Raw genomic sequence first — 24724 nt, forward strand, 5'->3', positions numbered from 1 at the left:
TTTTCATTCATCTATTTCTTTATAGATGTGTGTATGTATGTAAGTCTGCTTTTATCCATAAAGATATTATTATAAATTTTAACAAATACAATCTAGTTACTCCAACACCTCCCTCTCTTCCTTGATTCTGTTTCTGGAGCTTCCTCTTTTCATCTACATTTTGGTTTTTTCCTCATTTTTTAATTCCTACACCAACAATGCACTACTTTGATTATTGTATTTTAATTGTATGTTTTCATATTTTATATATCAAACCATTCTTATTATTCTTTTTCAACATTTTCTGGACTAATTTTGTTCATATTTTCCTTCATCCAATATTCAGAGTTCACTTATTAAGTTCCATCACTAGAATCTTTGTTGGATGTTTACACTTTAGATTTTGAAAAGAGATGAACTAAATATGTATAAAGTTAAATATTCTCAACTAGGAAAACGATCTCCATTCACCCAGATCTTGCTCTGTATCTTTTTTCCCCCCAGATTTTAAATTTCATGAGGTTAGGAAATGTTTCTGTCCTGCTGGTCACTGTTTCCTTATTTCTTGGGCATAGGATGGATGCTAATATTGACACCTGTGTGTGGGATGAACTGCAGAAGGAGTGTAAGGTAGGGAAGGAGCGAGAAGCACCATGACAGGGATGTGTCACAGGCTGGAACTCACAGAGTTTAGATTTGTCTCCTAAACCTCTGTTCAGTGCTTGCTACCTCTGCAGATGCACCCTGACTAGGGAGGGGCTTGTGAAGAAACATTCAATTAGAAGGCATCATAAATTATGACCTTTCCAACATCAAATTTCCCCCATCACATTTTACAGTCTCAGCAATCTTCCTTCAGTTGATTTGGTGAACTGCCCCACCAATGGTTCACATAGAGCGATCAATTAAGCCTTGTACCACGTGCATACAACACTGGTCTTGAACAGACATAGAACCTCTGGGGTTATACCAGTTCAACCCAGACACAGACGGAGGTTACTGGATGCCTACAAAGCAAGCTGTGGAGGCAGGCCTGAGAGGAAAGGGACCCTCTTCTGTAGCCTTCCCTGCCTCTGTGGGTAATTTACACAGCTCCCACCTGGTGATGCAGACAGTAGGTGATGCAGACAGTAGGTGATGCAGCAGGACTGCCTACCCCGAGTGGTGATGGAGCCTTTCTCCAGCACCGCTCTGCCCATAGGACTTAATCACAGTCATCCTTAAATGTATACAATTCATTTGAAACCCAACACACATATACCTTAGGTACTGACACCCGAGTTTTGTACATAGGAAATGAAGTAAAATGGACTAATGAGTTATTCATCGTCATACTAAAAATGACAAAAAGACAGTAGCAAAGTTTTCTCAGAATATCTAGTCTCTCACAAAAGATAAATTGAATCAACGGACATAGTGTTTAGAGGCTTATCGTGGCATGATACCAGATATATACACACTTGCATATAAATTAAAATATAGATGTTGAAAATATATATTCAAAATAATTTAAAATACTCTATCACATAAATATATGCACATGATTAAAAACCATATAAAATTAAAATTTTCTCTCTCTCTAAAGTATCCTTTCATCTGTTTTTGTGCCTTCAGTGGTAAATGCTCAAATCCTGTAATTGTTTCTGATTTTAAATCACTTTGTCCCTAAATAATAGTTTTATGCTGTTCGACATTAGACATTATAAATAACATCTCTATGTACTGAGGATTCACCTACTTCTCATTTCCCCAAATTCTTCCCCCAAATATAGGTATATTATACTTTTTTAGTATTTTCAACTTTTGATATTAATCACATAATTTATTTCTTATTCTGTTAGCTATAGGTACTATAAAATAGAAGTCTATTGATTTCTGTTTTGTAGGATGATGACATTAACACCCTTTCATTACTAGGAGAGCTCTTGAAAATCGCACACCCACTAGGTACTGTCACAGAGACCTGCCCAACTTTAGATATATATACATGAAAGCCCTTTTTGATAAGGCTTATGATATTTCCCTAAGAGGAAATAACAGTATATTAACAGACGGGAATGAAAAGAACATTTTTAAATAGGGTGAGTTTTCAGATTTTGCCATATCTAAATCACAAACAAAAATTTCTGTTAGTTGTTGAAACATATTCACAAAACAATCATGGCCCCATCATTATTATTATGGTGAAGCATCTTCAGCTCCCACACTCCATCAGAATAAATGGGATTTAAATTGAGAGCTGTTCCTGAAGTCTCCTATTTTCTGTCTATGTTTCCATGTTCTGAACAGTTCTGCTGAACAGTTCTTTGTATATTAAACACTAGGCTATCAAAATATAATGCCAATTTAAGGTACAACAATTATTTATATTAGTGTTACTGGGAGAAAAAAAAATATGATGTGGTAAATTAATCTTTGTGCAGCAAAGTCCTTCTTAAAATAGGTTTTCAGTATGCATGGTAATGAACTATTGCTATCTTTACTGAACAGACATCTTGAAATAACTATGTCCAAAGTTGTTTAAAATCCATTCCCGAAAATTTCAGTTTCAGCAATACAAGGAAGACTGATTTCTTACTTATAACATGGAACAACACAAGCCTCATTTTTTTTTTTTTTCAAATCCTTTGCTCAATGTAGGAACTCATGAATCAGCTGTGACTTTTACATGCCTCCCTTTGACCTTCCCACTGATAATCATAATAATGCCCGGCTGCTGAGGATCAATCAGCTTTCATAAAGGCAGCCGCCTTCAGGTTAATTCCATATTATTAGTTTTACAAGTTAAAAAAACAAGCAAGACAGGCATGATGGCTTTCACTGCTATTTGCTCCCCTAAAATTATTTCCTGTGGACAATAAACAAACAAATTTCCAATTTGGTGAGGCTATAAATGTGCAGGCTTCATAAAAATTAAGTTAAATGGATGTGTCTGCGAGTTTGAGATTGTAAAGATTAGGGGAGATGCCTGTCGTTATAATTGCCTGCTCAGTTCCTCTGTCACTCAAGAGTGCCACAGCTGCATGAAAAACGCCCATCATAATCTAATTCTCAGATCAAATTCCCATCTTCAATATATCCTTTAATAAGGCTTCCATTCTCCATCTTTTAGCCTTAATTACCGCTCCCTGTCTCCCTTGACAACCAAATTAAAAGGTACATGCTACAACTCCATAATGATCATCATCATCATAATAATGCTTTAAAAATCACAAACTACGCTATCACAAATGCAGACTAACCTTGTCAAGGTGGATGTCTTCTGATAACTAGATTTTCTATGGATAGCTTTAGCACTGGAAGATAAGAAATACAATTATATAATCTTTTATTGATTTTTTCCCCCCTTTTTCCTCCTTACTATTATGTACAATTACCTGAGCAGTTTTTAGATTGTTGAAGCTGGAAGTGGAAAATTTACAAAGATTCACCCAGAGCAGGATGTTTTAACTCTTGGTTGAATACAGGTAGTTTCTGCTGAAAAATAAAGCCATGGCAGTTTGTGTAGTGAAAAAACTTTTGATTTCAGCATGGAGCCACCAGGGTCTGTGTATGGACTTCAGCTTGTGTGACTTTGTGAAGGTCAGAGGATCCACCAGACTAAGAGTCTTTGTCTGTGAATATGAGCAGTTTAACTTATGGTACCTTTAGAGATACTTTTGACTTTATTGCTTTTGGGCGCATTACAGCAAAAACAGACAACTTCTGTTTTTAATTTGCAGTTTTCCACCATGATTACAAATTTTCCATTATGCTGTTTCAAATATTTTGTTGTCAAGGTATAGCTATAACCTCCATACCTCCCTCAGGAATTTCTGTGCATGAACTTACACATTTGGTCTTTGTTCTCTTTGTTAGTATTGGGGTTGATCTCAGGTTGGTAAAATTAGGCTGTCCCTCAGCTGCCTGACCTCTTCTTTCTACTGCCCATGACACTTCTCTGATCAGCACTGTTTTCCATTAGCTCGTCCATGTGATGGTGGTTGGAGGTAGCTGGTGGTGGTGGGTTATAGTGGCTGTTGGTTGTGATTGTTAGTGATGATGGTGGTAACGGTGAGTGATTGTTGCTTGTTGGTAGTGGATTGTGGTGGTTGTTGGCAGGGGTTATTAGCAGTGGTTTTTGTTGGTGGTGGTTGGTAGTTTTCAGTGGTTGATGGTGATAGTGGTGGTTAGTTGGTGGTGGTTATTGTTGGGGATGGTGGTAATTGTTGGTGGTGAATGGTGGTGGTTGTGGGTGATGGTGGTAGTGGTGAGTGGTTGGTAGTGGGTGGTGGTGGGTAGAAGTTGTCTGTGGTTAATGGTGACAGTGGTGGGTGGCATTGAGTGGTTGGTGGTGATGGATGGTGTTAGCTATTGTTGGAGGTGGCTGTGGGTGATGGTGGTAATGGTTGGTGGTGAAAGGTGGTGGTTGTCTGTGGGTGATGGTGGTTCGTGGATGTGGAGGTGGAGAAATTGCCGGCAATGCTGATACTGAGCCACATTGGAGGCCTTTGTATCTTCACATGACACTCTTGACTAAAACTACACATTTCCTTTTATTACCACATTGCTTTTCTGGTTTCATTTCTCTCCATTTGCTCCTTAACTTCCTCTCCTGCATTTATCGTGCTTACCGACACTTAGACAGTTATACAGAAATGGAATCTAGGCTTCTGTAAGATTCAGTCACATCTTGCTGCTGTTTTGCATAATTTATAGCAAAGCTTCCAGCCTCAGTGAGTAGAGGGGTCTGAGGAAATACGTCTCAAGTATTTCTCAGTTTCTTAACAGGGCTTCGCAAATTGAAGTTCTCCTTATTACCTAAGTATAACTACAGAGTTGGCTTTCTCCACCAGATGGAAAGTAAGGCAGTTTATTTTTATACTGCTTTGGGATATATGTAATATCACATATTCATATATTTGCAGTCATGCCTATGCTTGACTGAATTTTTCATTTTTAGTGCAGATATTGATCACCAGAAAGGCAGAGTTCGAGCAGAAGCTTCTGAAACTGTGAAGGGTATTTTCCAGAGTCACTTTATCAGAAAGCTAACAGGTAGGTAAACATAATTCAATGGGAATGTGTTTATTTATCCAGAAAAGATTTATGATGAGTTGAAGGGAAGCCAGTTCAGTACTAAGAAATACAAACCAAATGGCACTGTCAAATATTATTAGGGTGGGCTACAGTAATGACTCTATGAGCAAAGATCATTTATATAGTCCACCCGACAGAGCAGTAGATTTGGGATTTAAAAAAATAGCAGTGTAATTGTTGATCGTGGCTGTAGAAGTCAAGGACAGTTGAAGCAAATGTGTGAGGCAGTGTTTGGCAGGTAAGGGGATCCTGCAGGAAGGCCTGAACTCTAAACCTGGGCACCTTTAATTACTGAGATACCAGTATTGATTGGGATGACAACCGTGCAGAAAGGAAGGCCAGGAAGCACATCATAAGAGAAGGGCAGGATTGTTTTCTTTAAGCAGTTTATTGAACTATCTACATGGTCTCAGGCGATTCCAGCTCTAATCCTAGGAAATTGGAGGAATCTTGGGGAGTAAAAACACAATGAGACCTTGACTGATGAGAGGTTTCCCGTAGAGAGAGATAATTTATGGAGAGAAAACAGACACAGGCTGGGTCAAAAAGTGTCAGAAAAGATTAAAAGTTAAAGGAGTACTCACAAGTTACTGATTGGGAAATAATCTGAGTGTGATGGGGCATTTAAAAACAGTCCTGTGATGGCTCAAGACATCACAAGCATAATTCCGTGATGCGAGAAGGGAATGCACTGGTGAACACTAAGAATAGCTGTCACATGCTGGCCGGCTACCACCTGACAGGTCCAGTTTTAGAGACATTTATACAGTAGGTCATTCAATCTCTTTATCAGCTTGTGAATTTTGTTCTGTTGTCCACATAATTCAGTGATGAAGTTAACTGATGACATGGGTAACAGCCAAGATGGGCCAGCCTGTGTTGATTTTTAGAGTATAAATTGCCACCATATACAAACAGGAGATTGTACAAGGCCCCATCACACTTTTCCTACCAAACATTTTAGATTTTGAGATATCATAATTATTGGAGAGTTTAAGCACCCAAGGGTCAAATCTTTTTGGTCTGTGTAATTTAAATTGTGGTATTGCATCCTCTCCATGAGTAGGTCTGTGTGCATGAGCATTTGATTGACACAGTATATGGTGAAGAGAGAATCTGGAAACAGATACCCTGAACGTAAGTCCAAGGCTCTCTATACTCTAGCTGGGTGGCTTTAGGAAGCTACTTAACCTCGCTGTACTTCAGTTTCTACATCTATAAAGTAGATAATAGCTGTGGTTACCTCAGAGTGTTGCAAAGAGGAATGCTTGCGAAGTGCTCAGGAGACCCATGAGGATACAGTAGGATCTGGGACGTCTCGGACAACTAAACAAAAATAACCAGCCGCATCGATGCCAGGTCCAAGACATCATCACAAAGAGCTCAGCACCCAGAATAAGTGTTTAATCTCACTCACCTTTTTGAAACAAGACATGGAATATCATTTTTCACATGACTGAGGAGATGACTAGAATTAGGAGGCCAGATATCTGGGGACTGACCAAATCTGGCAATTTCTTGCATCAAAATGATCAAATTGCCTTTCATTTTCAGCCCTTGTTTACTCATAAACATGAGTACTGATAATACAGTTATAAAGATTTAATGCTCAAATTAAAGAACTCATATGTTCATGCATTTAGTCAACTGTTTTTTGCAAAGCATCACATACCAAGCACGCTTTTCTCTATCCCTGTTAGAAAAAATTGTGTATAATTATTCAATAGGGGTTAAGTCTATTTTTGAAATTTTAAATCATGAACAGAAATGAATTACTAAAACACCAGCACATTACAGATAGCCTCTTAGCATCTGCTATTATACTCACTGGTAAAATACAAGCGTGTACCCCCTATAGCCAAATAATTTATTTGGGTTCAAACCAGGGAGGTTTTTTTTTTTATTACACTGCTTGAGGACTCCCCCCAGAATTAGAGACATCCCCGATTTTCCAAATATTTTGATTGACTCTGGAAATTAGCAGAGGGCCTGGCTGGTTGGGAGGGACCAGCTAGGAGGATTTTGTTCTGAAAAGTACATGGAGCTTCCAGGCCATTTTGGAAGGTCAGTGAGTTAAAAGTGCAGAGAACTTCAAAGCCACTTTCCAGAAATTCACATGCAGTAGGCCTGGGCTGGGAAGTGGGGCCTCCATTTTTAAGGAAATCTGAAAGTGACTATACTACGAAGCCAATATTGCTTAGACTTCAGGGATCTTTTTTTATATCAGCCCCTTTCAAGGCCCTGGACGATGCCTCAGCAACGTACACACATGACCAAATGTTTCATGAAATTTGCATGTCAAACGCTTTACTACTACACAGACCGCTGTCTGAGCGTGACTTTCCTGTCACCACAGTTTTCTCACGTGGGGACTTTGGGGGCTCAGCCAGGGGAACCCGAGAAGGTGATGAATGTAGTTTGGTTTTAGTGGGACAGCAGTTCTCACGTCGGTAGAGTCTGGTTTCGGGCAGGCTACCCAGCGCGGGCCAGTTTCCAGGGTCACCCCCAAGGCCCGTTTCTCCCCGTGCCGACTCCTGGGAACCTGGACTCTAAAGGCCGGACTGCAGGCAGCCCTGAAGTGGGTGCTTGTCCAGTGTGTGGTCAGGGAGGTGCAGCAGGTTTGAAATGCTGAGGCCAGGCCATGGAAAGTCACGCTCGAAACCTACGGCTACAAGATGGACACTTGAATTCTGAAAAAACTCTCAACAGTCCAGAAATACTTGCAGGCCATTTCCAATTTAACATTTATGTTATCTGAAATAATTTAATATTAAAAATGAACCTTAATCACCATGTTAGAAGAGTGAGCTTTCTACCCCCCGTGTAGAAACTGATATTGCAAATGAAGAGATGAAAAAAACCGGGAAAATGATCACAATGTGTCAGTTAATACAAATATTTTATAGATTTCATGTTTGGGATATTCGGTATGATTTCATTTCTAATCCTAAATGACATTTTCCCACATTTTATAGTCATGATTTTATTTTTCTTAAAGGACCTCTCCTCCCATTTATAATGTTCAGTCTCCATAAGGACTGGATCCACCCCTGAAGAAAATCAGATGACTTTAAAGCACATGATGTGTTTTTATTTAAAAAACAAGGCTACAGAACAACGGTTGGCAAACTGCAGCCTGCAGAGGGAATCAGGGCCGCTGCCACCGTAATAAAGGGTAACATTGGACACAGCCCTGCCACTGGCTTTTGTGTGGCCTGCGGCCACTTTCTCCCTACAAAGAAGAGTTGAGAAGTTGAGACAAGAGACCACATGGCCTGCAAAGCCCAAACTGTGTCCCGTTTGGCCGTTTTCAGAAAAGGTTTGTTGATCCTTATTATAGAATGTGACTTGGTCGACATCCACATATAGGCCCCTTTTCCGGGAAGGTCACGTTTTGAGTCTCCTGTTTTAAAGTTTATATTAACATTTTAAATTAAATAACCATGCCTCCATTATACTTTAGCTTTTTTAAAAAAATCAAATATACAGGAGCACATATTTAAGGCAGGTAAATTACTTCATAGTAAAACATTGCATTTTTCCTTCAGTCTACCTTATATCCTTAGATTCCTACAATGTAAGGCAATTAGTCTCATGCATGCCTTATCGTATTGAAATTCCTTCTTGTGATTCCCAATCCACAGTTTCTATCTAATAAAACTTTTTATAGGTTAAAATGCACTTTGAATTTTTAAAATCAAGAGCACTGAGTCAAACATGATTCATCTCAGGTGCCAATATTGAATAAAATATACATTTTAACTTTAAAAAAATATTCAAATGTTTCTAACTCCTAAAATTTCCAACTAAATCCCCCAACTGTTCAGGAGGAATAGTTCTAGATTAATTTTCAGTGAAGAAAGCACTCTGCAAACATCTGACCACAAACACACATCCAGTCACCCTGAAAGTATCAATAACTGGTCTTTATTGCCCTTGAAAGTAGAAAAAAAGATACACCAAAAATGTGTTCCTAATTACTCTGGCTTAACCTTCTTTGCATTCAAAACGCTTTATTAATAAAGGGCCTTTCCCCTGACAGAAGCAGCTTTTACACTTGACTGATACTGTAGTGAAGTCATAGTTAGAACAGTGGAAAAAGAACCCTGCCATAAAAACGTAAAGCCGCACAGATGAGAGCACAAAATATTTTCCTCTCTCCCTCTGAGGTTCTGTGAATGAAAAGCAGTATTTTCCCAGAGCCCTCCTCCCCTCCTCGTAGAACAAAGGACGTTTGCTGACAGGCACACCACATTGCACAATGGTTTTCACTCCCAGGAATACGAGGATGACGGTTCTCCAAAGCTCCAGTCACAACCCTCTCCATATGACACCAATATTTTACCGTGATCACATCTCAGGTACACTCAGTTCACTGAAGGACAGTGGAGCCTCGGAATAAGAAACAGCCGTATTTAAAGAAAAGCCATCATTTAAGCTTTTGCAAGCCCACTGGGAGAGGCCTTGTGTTCTGACCGGCAATCACAGGTCCTCTGATGTGCCTCGTGTAGTTTGCGCTCCTGCCCTGCGGGTCTCCTGGAATGAGCTCAAAATAAGCCACATTCTAGGACAGCACGAGGATTCAAAGATCAACGATGTGCCCTTTCTCCACTGAAAATTGAAGTTCTCGAAATATTTGAGATTTTTATATTAAGTTGTGTAGATCTGATTCAAAATGACTATTGGAGACCTCTCATGATAGGTACAAATTTAATCAATATAATGATGAATCAGTAATCGAATAAGATCATATAGGATTGTGTTAAATCTCAAGTGAGGGAAGAAGTGAGCAGATAGAAATTTGTATTTTCTATGGAACAGTATTTAGTATTTCTGTAAAGATCTATTTGGAAGTGATGTTAATGATATTTGGTACAAGAAACAGCTATTATATCATTCTATGACAATGGATATTTGTGAATAGACTTAGGTAGCCTAAATTTATATACTAATGCTCATATAAAGCACACTACCCATCATCTTAAGTAGAAATACTGGCAACATTGAACATAGTTACTAACTTGTGCTGTTAACGTGTAGTCTCCCCTGTAAGTAACCATCTTTTTGGAATAAGTTTTTACTCAGCTATGTCTAACTCAGTAACACACTTTACTTTGTTTAAGGACATTAAGAGAAAAACATAAAAATAAACGAAAACTTCGTCTTGAGTCAAGTAGTGGTGAACAAATAAAGACCAAATCCATAGAAAGTTACATTTTAAGTTGGTTTTCCCCAAATGTTCAGGCCTTTCAGAGCCTCAGGATTATAATAGGAAATTAATTGGTGTTCTATTGCTAAAGATTCCAGTAGACAGACTTAGTTTGTAAGATGTCAGGTAACAGTATACTTCAATTTTAATTGAAATATTTAATTTCTACACATTTGGGTTCCAAAGCCAGAACCACATTTCTTTTCTTCCTACATGGGGTCAGAGAAGGTTCTTATAAACTACATCAGCTAGTGCTGAAAAATGTTTAACGATGCTCTGTCACACAAAATAGTGCGAGAGTCATTATGTACTTTGTCTTTCCAAAATTAAGGATGTCACTGTACATTTTCCTTTAAAAACAAAACTTTATCACCCTGTTTCCAAATCCTTTCACGTTTCCCTCGAGTATTACTTCTGACAGTGAGCATCAGCGTTGCCACCTATGTGATGGAGCCCCTGACACAGTTATTTTTCCTTAAAAGAAAACGCAAAGACATCTTCAGCACATGTTTATTCCTCAAAGTAGCTGAAACTGAACGGTCTTCAGAAGCCTTGTCTCTTTTCATGCAACTCTATAAAGAGGTGTGGTTTGGGGTTTGCCTCCTGTGTTATGGATGTTGATTCTGGGGAGGACACACGGGTGGGTGCTGGATGAAGCACAATTTTGATGGTGTTGATTCATGAACCCGCCCCCATACACTATCCACGGAGGGCAAGGAGAGACCTAAGAAAGGACAGACGGCAACGAGGGAACTGACACAAGAGGCTTGTCTTGAGGCTGCAAGACACAGACATGTAGATCTTCGCACACACCCACCATATGTAGAGGCCTCGAAGGGGTTGTCATGTACCCCATCCAGATGATCTCAATAACACACACTCTCAAGGCTGCATCCTTCAAGGACATGGGGGGGGGGCGGTGAGAAGTCCCCCACAGACCAGGTCCAGCTGTCAGTTGACCATGAGTGCCCCTCTTCCGAGTGTGCCCAGGGCGGTCAGCAAGCACTAAGGTGGCCCGTTTGGCAGCTCTGTGGCTGCACTGAGGCAGATGCCACAGCAACAACATAGACACAGGTAATACAAGGATCCCAAAATCAGTGACAACTCTTTCCACCAAGAGCCCCCCTGTCTGAACCACTGGTGTTAAGTCCCCAAGGCTGGGGGTCGGATCGCTCAGGGTGTCACATGTGTCCTCATGTGACTTAATAAAGATCAGTGCACCAGGTATGAGCACACGACACTCTGCGTGGATAATGGCACAGGTGCCTCCAGTGTCCACAGCCATCCTGTTTTGCAGGACGGCTTTCCTCATTAGAGACACTTCAGTGACACTTCAGGGATCTTAGTAAGGACAGGCTTTGCTGGCTGTCCCTCAAGGCTTGCTGGTGAATTTTTTTTTTTTAATATTTATTTATTTGTTTATTTTTGGCTGCATCAGGTCTTAGTTGTAGCACGCGGGCTTAGTTGCCCCGTGGCATGTGGGATCTTAGTTCCCCAACCAGGGATCGAACCCATGTCCCCTGTGTTGGAAGGCAGATTCTTAACCACTGGACCACCAGGGAAGTCCCTTGCTGGTGAATTTAAAAAAGGCTTCTCCGTGTGCTAGGATGCCCTCCAGGCCAACAGAGGCGACAAAGACAGGATGAATGCTGTACTGGGGGAAACAGAACATGCCCGCCTGGCCTTGAGGAGAGGGAGGCCGGCTACTATAGGAACTTGACCTGGGGGTGCAACACCATACCTGTTGGCCAGGGAGGCAGCACAGGCAGGCCTGCGATGGACTGGGGGTGGGATGTGCCAGAACAGACCCCCACCCTTCTCTCTAGCGGTGCTCATTCCATTCCAGGCACAGCGCTTTTCAGCAGGCCCGGCTTGCAGCAGGACCACGGGAGCCCAGTGGAGACTGAGTGGCCCCTTGTCCAGGGGTAGGAAGTAACTCACCCGTCCCAGCAGGACATCCCACCAAGATTCCAGGTGACGCCTCTCCCAGGTGTGATGGGCCTGGTGTTCCCAGCAGCACTGCAGTGGATGCAGGGTGAGAGTTAGGCAAAGGCTGCAGCACCTGCATTTCCAGGGACAGTGGGCAGGTGCTCTGCTGCAGACAGGCTTGCCGCTTAGTCAAATGGGGGCTGAGCCATGGCAGATGTAGGTGGATGGAACATATTCTTAACCCACCCCTTGATAGGAGGGGAAGTTCTTACCATGATATGCTGTTACCTGGCAAGGTCCTACCTGGGGGTGGCTGTGTGCACGGCCAAGAGCTGCAGTTCTATGGGGATACCTTGGGTTCTGCCCCTTCCAGAGCTGGGACCCAAATCCTAGGGTCCTCTCTCCTGCTGTCTCTGCCACAGCAACCCCTTCCCCTTACCTTTTGGAGTCACAGACACAACTCAAATGGCAGCCCTGCTTGGGGGATGCCCAGAGCTTTACCTTTGCTTCTCAAAGGAACCTGCTGATCTGACCTCCAGTCTTACATGTGCCACACCTCTTCACCAGGTGCTGTGAGGGCTGGAGGCCCTGTACCAGGTGGAGAGCAGAAGCCCTCCACGCCCAAGTCCCTACAAAGCCCTGCACCTCTGTCACGTTTGCAGGGGTTGCACCTTAGTCACAGTATATTACCTGCCCAAAGAGCTTCTAAGAACTGGGTGGCAGTGCCCGGGCCTGAGGTCTTCTGTGGGTTCACAGATCAGCCTTTCCCTTGAAGATGTTCCAGCAAAGTCTGCAGAGTGTCCTGCAGCAGGAGCCAGCCTTCTCATGTTATCATCATAGCAATGTTAAGAGCCCACTCTACTGCTGTTGGAGAAGAACAGGGACAGATCTCGGGCCACCATCCCTGGACACAGTGGAGCTGTTCAGGTGGCCTTGGGGAGGCACTGAAAGGTCCACTGTTGTCCCTCCCACACAAAGGTAAATTGATCTCATCAGAACCCTGTACTTGGGGAGTCTTTCCATGAATCTCCTTGAATAGAGCACTTTGGCAAAAGCATCAGTAAAACAATAACTATCTGTAAATGAAAGAAAGACTTAATGGTCACAGTTAAAGATCTGATGAGAGGTCATTACAATGTAATTGACAAGAAAATTTAGTTATTTCTGTGACATACATTTTAAATAATTAGAATTATGACTGATATCACTATACCAGGACATAGATTTTTTAGAAGTTTCATGTAAACATAGTCTAAAATTAGTTTAGAATTACTTATTTGACAATGCTTCCCATGTAGTTCAACATATCAAGTAAGTCTAATTATCTTCATCTCTCTTTCATAAGGAGAGGGAACACATCTCAATTTTCTTAAATAAAAGACCTGATAAAGACAACAAGCAGCAATGGGTATTATTTTGATAAAACAGAATCTGTTTTCTAGGCAGTTTACTTAAAAGGTGGGGAAAAAAAAAAAAACACCTTTCACAATCTTAAAGAAAAGACCAATAGTCCAAGAAAATATTATCTTTTTAGCAAATTTTTAGTTTCACATAAGTACCTTATGGATATTAAAGCTTATTTTTCTTAAAACCAATAGAGCTCTTTTACAAATTAATTTTGACAATACCATCCAGAGGTAGAAAATTATGTACATCACATTTATCCATGAACACAGACAGAAACAGATATCTCATAGCTTTCATTCCAAAACTTTAGCTATAAATCAGGTATAATGATATAAAACTCACTAATTTATAACAGTTGAATCCAAATTGTGTATCCAGCAGATGGAACAAGGTTACTCACTCAAATGGTTAAAGGTTTGGTTTACCAATATTTGTGGAAAAGACAAGATTTGTATTTGCCCTTGATTATTAATTTTATGGAGACGGTGGACGAGATTTGGGGCAAATTTATAGCAGTCTGTTTTAAAAGCCTTTTTTTCTTTAGCCTCAGGCAATCATGGGCCGTGTTTTAGTTACTTCCTGGGGGATATACATTTCAAGGACATAAGAAATGCATCTTCAGGGGAAAGAGAATGCAAGTTTTTTCTTAGAAGTTTTGGGGTAGAATTCTCTATTATCAGAAGTCTAGGGTAATCACTATTTAAGATTTTCCTTTGTACTAGGGTTAGGTTAAAGGGCATGGGGTGCTTTGTCCATCTCACTGTCAATCACCACACCCTCCTCTTAGCTCTCTGCACTTTCTCAGGACCACCCCCGCACCTTACTGCCCTAAATCAGGCTTCTTCACAGTAGCTCAGATCTTGATCCACTGACTTGTGACCTCCTAGCTTTGCTCAAGGGCAACTAAGGCCTCCAACTTCTTATTCTGCTATTTTCCCTGACTCTTCAGGGTACACAGTACCCATTTCTTTCGTAGTGTTCAGGTCCCCAAATTAATTCCCAGCTACTCCTTTTCTTTAACTGGAACATAATAAAATTAAAAATCCATACAAAATTCACAGACTGGCCTGTATTTTCTAAAAATATTGATAATTAGGTAAAAAGTAAATGAAAGTGTGGGGCTAGAGATTGTCATACTAAGTAAAGTAAGTCAGACAGAGAAAGACAAATATCGTATATCACTCATATGTGGGATCTAAAAAAAGGGTACAAATGAACTTAGTTACAAAACAGAAGTAGAGTCACAGATGTAGAAAGCAAACTTATGGTTACCAAGGGGGAAAGTGGCAGGGAGGGATAAATTGGGAGATTGGGACTGACATATACACACTACTATGTATAAAATAGATAACTAATAAGAACCTACTGTATAGCACAGGGAACTCTACTCAATACTCTGTAATGACTTATAGGGGAAACGAATCTAAAAAAGAGTGGATACATGTATATATATAACAGATTCACTTTGCTGTACACTTGAAACTCAACACTGTAAATCAACTATACTTCAATAAAAATTTTAAAAAAAGAAAATGAAAGTGCATTAATTACAAGTACTGAACAATTAAAAAACTTTATATCGAAATGTAAATGGTGGCTTTTATTTTTTTTAACATCTTTATTGGAATATAATTGCTTCACAATGTTGTGTTACTTTCTGCTGTATAACAAAGTGAATCAGCTATATGTATACATATCTCCCCATTTCCCTTCCCTCTTATGTCTCCCTCCCACCCTCCGTATCCCACCCCTCTAGGTGGTCACAAAGCACTAAGCTGATCTCCCTGTGCTATGCAGCTGCTTCCCCCGAGCTATCTAGTTTACATTTGGTAGTGTATATATGTCAATGTTACTCTCTCACTTCCTCCCAGCTTACCCTCCACCCTCCCTGTGTCCTCAGGTCCATTCTCTATATCTCTGTCTCTATTCCTATCCTGCCCCTAGGTTCATCCGAACCACTTTTTTTTTTTTTTAGATTCCATATATATGTGTTTGCCTACGGTATTTATCTTTCTCTTTCTGACTTACTTCACTCTGTATGACAGAATCTAGGTCCATACACCTCACTACAAATAACTCAGTTTCGTTTCTTTTTATGGCTAATATCCCATTGTATATATGTGCCACATCTTCTTTATCCATTCATCTGTCGATGGACACTTAGGTTGTTTCCCTGTCCCGGTTATTGTAAATAGTGCTGCAATGAATATTGTGGTACATGACTCTATTTTGAATTATGGTTTACTCAGGGTATATGCCCAGTAGTGGGATTGCTGGGTGATATGGTAGTTTTATTTTTAGTTTTTTAAGGAACATCCATACTGTTCTCCATAGTGGCTGTATCAATTTACAGTCCCACCAACAATGCAAGATAGTTTCCTTTTCTCCACACGCTGTCCAGCATTTATTGTTTGTAGATTTTTTGATGATGGCCATTCTGACTGGTGTGAGGTGATACCTCATTGTAGTTTTGATTTGCATTTCTCTAATGATTAGTGATGTTGAGCATCCTTTCATGTGTTTGTTGGCAATCTGTATATCTTCTTGGGAAAAGTGTCTGTTTAGGTCTTTTGCCCAATTTTGGATTGGGTTGTTTTTTGATATTGAGCTGCATGAGCTACTTGTATATTTTGGAGATTAATCCTTTGTCAGTTGCTTCGTTTGCAAATATTTTCTCCCATTCTGAGGGTTGTCTTTTCACCTTGATTATGGTTTCCTTTGCTGTGCAAAAGCTTTTAAGTTTCATTAGGTCCAATTTGTTTATTTTTATTTCCATTTCTCTAGGAAGTGGGTCAAAAGGATCTTGCTGTGATTTATGTCAAAGAGTGTTCTTCCTATGTTTTCCTCTGAGAGTTTTATAGTGTCTGGCCTTACATTTAGGTCTTTAATCCATTTTGAGTTTATTTTTGTGTATGGTGTAAGGAAGTGTTCTAATTTCATTCTTTTACATGTAGCTGTCCAGTTTTCACAGCACCACTTATTGAAGAGAATTTCTTTTCTCCATTGTATATTCTTGCCTCCTTTATCAAAGATAAGGTAACCATATGTGCATGGGTTTGTCTCTGGGCTTTCTACCCTGTTCCATTGATCTATATTTCTGTTTTTGTTCTAGTAGTATACTGTCCTGATTAATGTAGCTTTGTAGTATAGTCTGAAGTAAGGGAGCCTGATTCCTCCAGCTCCATTTTTCTTTCTCAAGATTGCTTTGGCTATTCAGGGCCTTTTGTGTTTCCATACAAATTGTGAAAGTTTTGGTTCTAGTTCTGTGAAAAATGCTGTAGGTAGTTTGATAGGGATTGCATTGAATCTGTAGATTGCTTTCTTTAGTATTGTCATTTTCACTATGTTAATTCTTCCAATCCAAGAACATGGTCTATCTCTCCATCTGTTTGTATCATCTTTAATTTCCTTCACCAGTGTCTTATAGTTTTCTGCATATAGGTCTTTTGTCTCCTTAGGTAGGTTTATTCCTAGATGTTTTATTCTTTTTGTTGCAATGGTAAATGGGAGTGTTTCCTTAATTTCTCTTTCAGATTTTTCATCATTAGTGTACAGGAATGCAAGATATTTCTGTGCATTAATTTTCTATCCTGCTACTTTACCAAATTCATTGATTAGCTCTACTAGTTTTCTGGTAGCATCTTTAGGATTCTCTATGTATAGTATCATGTCACCTTCAAACAGTGACAGCTTTACTTCTTTTCAGATTTGGTTTCCTCTTATTTCTTTTTCTTCTCTAATTGCTGTGACTAAAACTTCCAAAACTATGTTGAATAATACTGGTGAGAGTGGACAACCTTGTCGTATTCCTGATCTTAGAGGAAATGGTTTCAGTTTTTCACCATTGAGAACAATGTTGGCTGTGGGTTTGTCATATATGACCTTTATTATGTTGAGGTAGGTTCCCTCTGTGCCTACTTTCTGGAGAGTTTTTATCATAAATGGGTGTTGAATTTTGTGGTAAGCTATTTCTGCATCTACTGAGATGATCATATGGTTTTTATCCTTCAGTTTGTTAACATGGTGTATCACATTGATTGATTTGCATATATTGAAGAATCCTTGCATTCCTGGTATAAACCCCACGTGATCAAGCTGTATGATCCTTTTAATGTGCTGTTGGATTCTGTTTAGTTAAACTCATTACGGGATGTGGTGATGCAGGTGGGCTCCCAAACACAGGCCTATTTTATGCAAGCAACTGGGTATTTAAAGAGGCATTTCTATGGAAACAACCATCAAAAAACGAGTAATAATTACAGTAGACTATAATTCCAGTTTTCTAGTTCTGAATTCAGTCAGTCTAGAAAAGTTCTAGATGTTGGGTTAGAAGCATCTTCAGCTGGAGTGAGGACAGGCAGTGGCAATCTGACAGATTCCCTGGTTTGCAGCTGGAACATCTGTGATAGCCTCTGAGTGGCTACACAGCAACAGACAGAAGACTGTCCATACAGGAGCTAAAGTGGTGATTTATCTGAGTTGATATCAAGTTCAGTTTGCAGGGTTTCAGGAAAAGGGCAGTTTTAGTTCTCCATGATTCCAAGTCAAAAAGGTTGGGGAAAATTAGAAATGTTAGTTTGGAGAGCTGTAGTCAAATATTGGAGAAACTAAGAGATTTCAGGATCCAGTTAGTTTACAGATAGAAAACAAAACCACAAAGAATTAATAGCACTAGAATCTGACGCCCATAAAGATAATACTGAAATAATTTCTCTATAATCAACTTTAATTCTATAAAAGATAAGACTACTTCATTTGCAAATTAAGTCTAGGTTCAATAAACTTGGTCTGGTTATTTACATAGGTTCAGCAAGAATAGTAATTGACCATATAAGCTCTTGGGTCTGCTTTGCTGGACATTTTCACAAGGAATCACAGATTGGACTTTGTAAAAACCTCTGAGGCTAGGAAGCCAAGCTAAGGACCTACCAACCTTATAGATTTGGGTAAATGTCTCTCTTCTTGTGGTCCCTTAATATCCTGAAGTTCCTGGGCCTGCAAATAAGTGACCTGCCATATCATCTAGTAAAGCTGCTAGGAACCCTATAAGCAAGGGGTTCTCATTTTTCCAAGGGGCTTTATTGGCTCCATAAAGTCAACCTTAGTTCCTTAAAGCTGTTGCGCATACTAGAGTCTATGCATGTCTTTCTCAAATATGACATTCTAGTCAAACCTTGGTAACAACAGATTTACTTAATCTGAGAAAACAAAAGAATCAACAATGTTTAAAACAAAAAAGTCATAAAAATTATAATCATCCTCATCAACTCATTCAGTCCCATGAAATTCTTGTTCATCTTGATCTTTTGTTAGCAGTTTTATGAAGCCATCAGTTCCATCCTTAGAGTTCACAGGTATGATTTGAAACTTACCAAAGACCTGTACTTGTTAGCATCCTTTCCTTGAGTCTCCTTGAAGATGAAGCACTTCTGCAGAAACATTTTGCAAAAGCATCAGAGTAACACAACTGAAAAAGACTTCAAAATGATCATAGTTAAAGATCTGATGAGAGTTAATTATAATACAATTGAAAAGGAAATGTGGTTATTTCTGTGACATACATATTTTAAATTAATAGCTAGAATTATGACTGCTATGACCTGGATATAACAGATTTTTTAAGGAATTTCATATAAATAAAACCTTTTTAAAGTTTACAATTGCTTTTATTTGAGAATGCTACCCATGTAATTTATCAAATAAGCCAAATTTTATAAGGAGAGAAAACAAATTTTATAAGATGACCCAGGGACCCTCTAGAAAAATCCCAATATTAATTCAAGGTCAAAAAGACTTCATTTAGAATTTGATTTTGGGGAATTTTGTCAAAAATATCAAAGTGATTTCAAACACTTGATTACATAGGATCATAGGTCACTGTGAAACAATACTTACCCATTTAAGCAAAGTGACAATTAAAGACAACAGCAAATACAGACAATGATGTAACTAAACCCCTGAAACTTCAGCTCCTTTAATAGAGAAGGCTTAGTATTCTTAAGTTTCAAAGACCAAATAGAGACAACATGAAGCACAGGATATTATTTTGATAAGACACAAAATCCTTATTTTCTAGGCAGATTACTTAAAAGGTAAATAAAAACCTTTCACAAGCTTATCAAGAACAGACCAATAGTCCAAGGAAATTTTGTTCTTTTAGCAGATAAGGTTTGTTTACACAAGCACACTATTGATAAAGCTTATTTTTAGGATCGCTAATAATCTCATTAGATTTTAGCTAGCTTGACCACACAAGGGAAATCCCTCCCTCTCAACTTTCTATATCCATTTAGTTTATCCTTTGTGTTTCTCACTCTGGAAAAATAACAAAAACAAACAAAATTCCAGCCATTATACTTCTTGTTCCTTTAACAACACATCTCTGTAACTCATACCTTTTCTTCTTAGTCAAGAACACAACCTACAGTCCTCGCATAGAGAGTTGTTTCCCTTATTTCTAGGGGTTTTAATCACATATATTAGAATTCTTAACTCTTAAAACCTTAATTTGTAGTTAAAACTAAGTCAGCAATAGTGAACTGTTACAAGCCACATTATGTAGACTGGCAAATGTATGAATATAGTTCATAATTTCTAGAAGCATATGCTTACATAGTACAATTTTAATGTAGCCCAAGACATGTTTACTGACAGATCCAAATATCTTGCCAAAATGGATAACCATTAATTACTGAGCATAGGTTTAAGTAATTTAGGAACAATCTAGATAGTCGATGAATTTCCATCATATAACTTAGGAAAAGTTTAAGAATGTAAGTTACCAAAAAATTTGGTAAACTATGTAAGCAGACATACCATAAAACATGGTATGTATTGAAATGTTCTTTTGTAAACTTGTATCCCACTTATATCTATTTAATTCACTTAACCACATTTAGATTAGTCATGAAACTTCATGAGGCATTCAGCTATCATCTACGTTATTTTTCTCACTGACAAATTTTGTAAAAAAAACAAAAACGAAAAAACCACATGAGCTTATTTGACTAATAAACCCAGGTAGAATAAAGTTGTATGTCTGTATCATATTTAACATTGATAACTCTGAAGACATGTCTGTTTAAATTAAACCAATAATAAACTAGACTTCATTTACCAAATATTATCCAGATCATGTGAACTTAGAAAGCATTTACATTATTTTCTATTATATTTCTGAGAATTTAGAAATAATTGCATAGCACTTTTTTCATTATGCCAATTAAATAGAGCTATTTTACAAATTTTTTTTTGCAATACCATCTGAACATAGAAAAATATCACATATAGATAAGATACATCCGTAGCCATACATAAACATGTAGACACAAGCAGAGACTCTGTAGCTTCTGTCACAAAATTTTAGCCATGAATCAGGTACAAAACTGTAAAACTCACTAGTTTATAAAAATGAATGCAAATTGTTTCTTACTATAATATTTGTGAAGATGACTTATCAAGGACAAACACAAATCTTAATATTCTTCCCAAGTATTAGTGAAAATCTTTAGCTGTACTAGATTTGGAAAGGGAGCTTCTACAGCAGTCTGTATTGTAAAGTCTTTTTCTCTTTTTGTTCTTTGGTCTTAAAGGAGTGTGGGCAGCTTTTTAGTTACCTTCTGAGGTGTTTATATTTCAGATGTGGTAAGATTTACATCTTCAAGGAAAAGAAAAATATGAAAGTTTTCTACTAGGAGTTTTGGCATATATTCCTCTATTATCAGAAGTCCAGGGTAGTTACTATTTAAATTTTTCCTTTTTTCTTTCTTTACACTTAAGAGAAGGACAGTCCTGTTTCCAAATCCTGATCTTTTATAATACATACCAGCACTTTGAGATTAATAGGTGAAATCTGGGGGATGGTAAAGACAGGTGGACTTTTAATTCTTTCTGGAGCTGCATTTCTGGAGTTGCCAAGATTTGTGAGCTAAGAACAGTTGCTTTTAATTCCTTAAAGAATTAGGTTGCAGCCTGAATATCAAGATGTTGATCCACCCATCCACCTACATCTTCAACTTGTTTCTCTTTATCAGGGAGAAGATTTCTAAACAAAGTGGAAATAAAAAATTTCTATGTTCTGGAGCTTCAGGGTTTGTAGCATGGCTTTTAAAAGTCTGTAAAGGCCTTCAAATATTTTCCTTTTTCTCCCCTCTGGGTATACAGTTCAATCTTTGATCAATTGTCTCTATCAGCCCCTGAATATCAACAAACAGCTGATCCATTTCCTCATCATCTTTAGGAGGGCCTGGGAGAAATTCTCATCATTTGTTTCCTTTGTAAGTTTTTTTTTCAGGGAACTGTCTGGCTTGTCTGTTAACACAGTATAATTATGGATGGAAGAACATCCCTTAGCAGCTAATCAAGATTCCCTGTGAGTGGGGCTGTGAATGTCCAGTGATCTTTTTAACTCTTCTCTCTACACGGCAGGAACTTCTGACAGAGGAGGTAAAAGGGCTTTATAATTTAAAAGACCTGCTGTCCATGGGACGTGAATTCTTTGTGGTAGGCGTCCAGGATACACCTGCAAAGGACATTGTACAGGAAGACCTGAAGCTGGAAAAGCCTGATTATAGAGCCCTGGAAAGTAGGAAGAATCGTAAGGAACAGCAACGTGAGCTCCACACCTGTCCTGTTACTTCTGCTCAATTCACTCCTGGCTTTCAGCATTTACATGAGTAACCTGTACACCCCGAGACTGGAGAACAGGCCAGAGTGCTCTCCATGAATCTTGTGGGAAAAGGGAAGTTAAAATAGGCAGTTGGGTGTTTAAGGGCTTTTCTGGGGAAGGTAGAGGAATTTGGGGAGCTAAGGAAATTTTCTGAGGAGCTGGGGCCAAATTTTAAGAATTTATTATGTCAGATGGAACAAAAATTGAAGTCCACAAGTCTAATCTCTGTTTTTTCATTTTGTTAAGGGAGCCCCAAGGCAACATGTTATACTTCTGTGTCCTTTTTATTTTTATTTTTTAAAATAAATTTATTTATTAATTTTTCAGTTTTTGGCTGTTTTGGGTCTTCGTTGCCGAGTGCGGGCTTTCTCTAGTTGCGGCGAGTGGGAACTACTCTTCGTTGCGGTGCGCGGACTTCTCATTGCGGTGGCTTCTCTTGTTGCAGACCACGGGCTCTAGGCACGCGGGCTTCAGTAGTTGTGGCACATGGGCTCAGTAGTTGTGGCTCGCGGGCTCTAGAGCGCAGGCTCAGTAGTTGTGGTGCACGGGCTTAGTTGCTCCACAGCATGTGGGATCTTTCCGGACCAGGGCTCGAACCTGTGTCCCTTGCATTAGCAGGCAGATTCTTAACCACTGCACCACCAGGGAAGTCCCTGAGTCCTTTTTAAATTTGTCTTTCCATAGCTACCAATAAGACAACTGTTTAGGTTAAGGGCACTCTAATTTTTTTTTCAAATATATAAGTTTTTCCAATTCGAAGGCTCCATTGTCTGGCCACTGATGAGTAGGATCTTATGTTAGTCTGTCTCAATAGTGGCTCAAACCAATAAGCCTATTCATGGCTTAACCATGGACACCCAAAGGGCCCCAAGAGAGGCAGCCTGACAAGACCCAGAAATTCACTCCCAGGGTGAGCCTCAAAGACAGACCTTCACTGTCACAGACGGTAATGACAGTATAGGGAAAATGGTGTCTGGTTTCCCACAAGAAAGCGAGACACCTCCAGTCACGGACCCACTAACCTGCAACACCAGGCAGGTGCTACTGCAATGAGACTTTTACAACTCTGACAATACAAAGGTTGAGAAGGACAAAGGCCCGTTTGGGCCTGGGATCCCTTGTGACAAACTCCCTTGAGAGTGGGCACAGTCGGACAAAGACTGCTGCTTGTGACTTCGTGTCAGGAACCCTAGCCTATTTAACTGGGCACCAAATGCAGGCAGGTATTTGCATCTTCCGGCTGGTGGAAACCAGAGAATCTTTCACTGGTCACAAAGCCAAGCTGTCAGGACATAGAACAAGATGAAAGGTCCCTGGTTTTTACACAGGGACCCACAGCAAAGTCTGTGTAAACAGATGTGGGCCCGGGGAGAGCAGTGAACTCACCAGTGTTTGAGGCTGACTTGAACAAAGGCGTATGGGACCTGCATTCTACCCTACAGCTCACCCTCCTATGACAAAGGACACAAAGGACAGCAATAAAGGAAAACAATGACCGTCTCTGGGAAGAAAGGGATCAATAGAAAACAAGAGTATTCATAACAAATCTTTACCAGAGTCTCTATACCCAAGGCAATACTCCACACAAATAATCTAAATTTAGGGAAAAAAAAAAAAAAAGACTCACCACTCTTACTTCCAGCAGCCCCTGCAGGCAGAGACCTGGGAGAGGGTGTGGTAAGAATTCTTACCTTCTCCCGACTCTTCTCAGAGGTTCCAGGGTCTCTCAGCTGCAGCCCCTGCCCCGCACGTCGGCAGCATCTGGCCAGTGGAGAGACCTCTACAGGTCACTAGACCTGTCTCTTCTCCCCTTCTGGGCTGTTTGGCTGGAATAGTAATTAGATGGACATAAGACAGATTAGCAGGAAAAAAAGTACCACATGTACAGAAGCCCCAGCAAAATATGGGACTCCCAGAAAAAGTGAGGCTTATATACCACCCTGAGCTAATGAGAATGGGGCAGGCACCTGGGGCTTCAAGGGGGAGGAAGACAGTTTATGAGAGCTGACAAGAGATTTTGGTAAACAAATATTTGCCCTGCCATGCAGACAAGTCTCTCTGATGTAAAAAGTTATCTCGGGTAACAGCTCTACTTCACGGTACAGGCCCCAGACCTAAGTTCTTTTTGGCAGTTAAAGGAGAGGTAAAAAGCTTTTCCTGAGTCTGCTGGGTCTCAACTGCTTTTGGCTCAAAAGAATCCTAATGCCAAAATAGCACATTTTGGGGTGGTATATTCTGCTCCCCCTTGGGGGACACAAAACAGTCTGTCCATAGCATCCTGTATACAGAAAACCAGCAGCAGTGTTGGCATCCGCCACCTCCTAATGCAATCCATGAGCATTGGGAATCAAGATCTGAATTTGTAGTGGGGGGGGCACATTCAATCTACAGCATTTATATTTTTAGATAGTCTGTTTAATACCGTAATCCTGCTTAGGGCTGACACTAAAAAT

The sequence above is a fragment of the Eubalaena glacialis genome, chromosome 2 (genome assembly GCF_028564815.1).
Source record: "Eubalaena glacialis isolate mEubGla1 chromosome 2, mEubGla1.1.hap2.+ XY, whole genome shotgun sequence".
NCBI lineage: Eukaryota > Metazoa > Chordata > Mammalia > Artiodactyla > Balaenidae > Eubalaena > Eubalaena glacialis.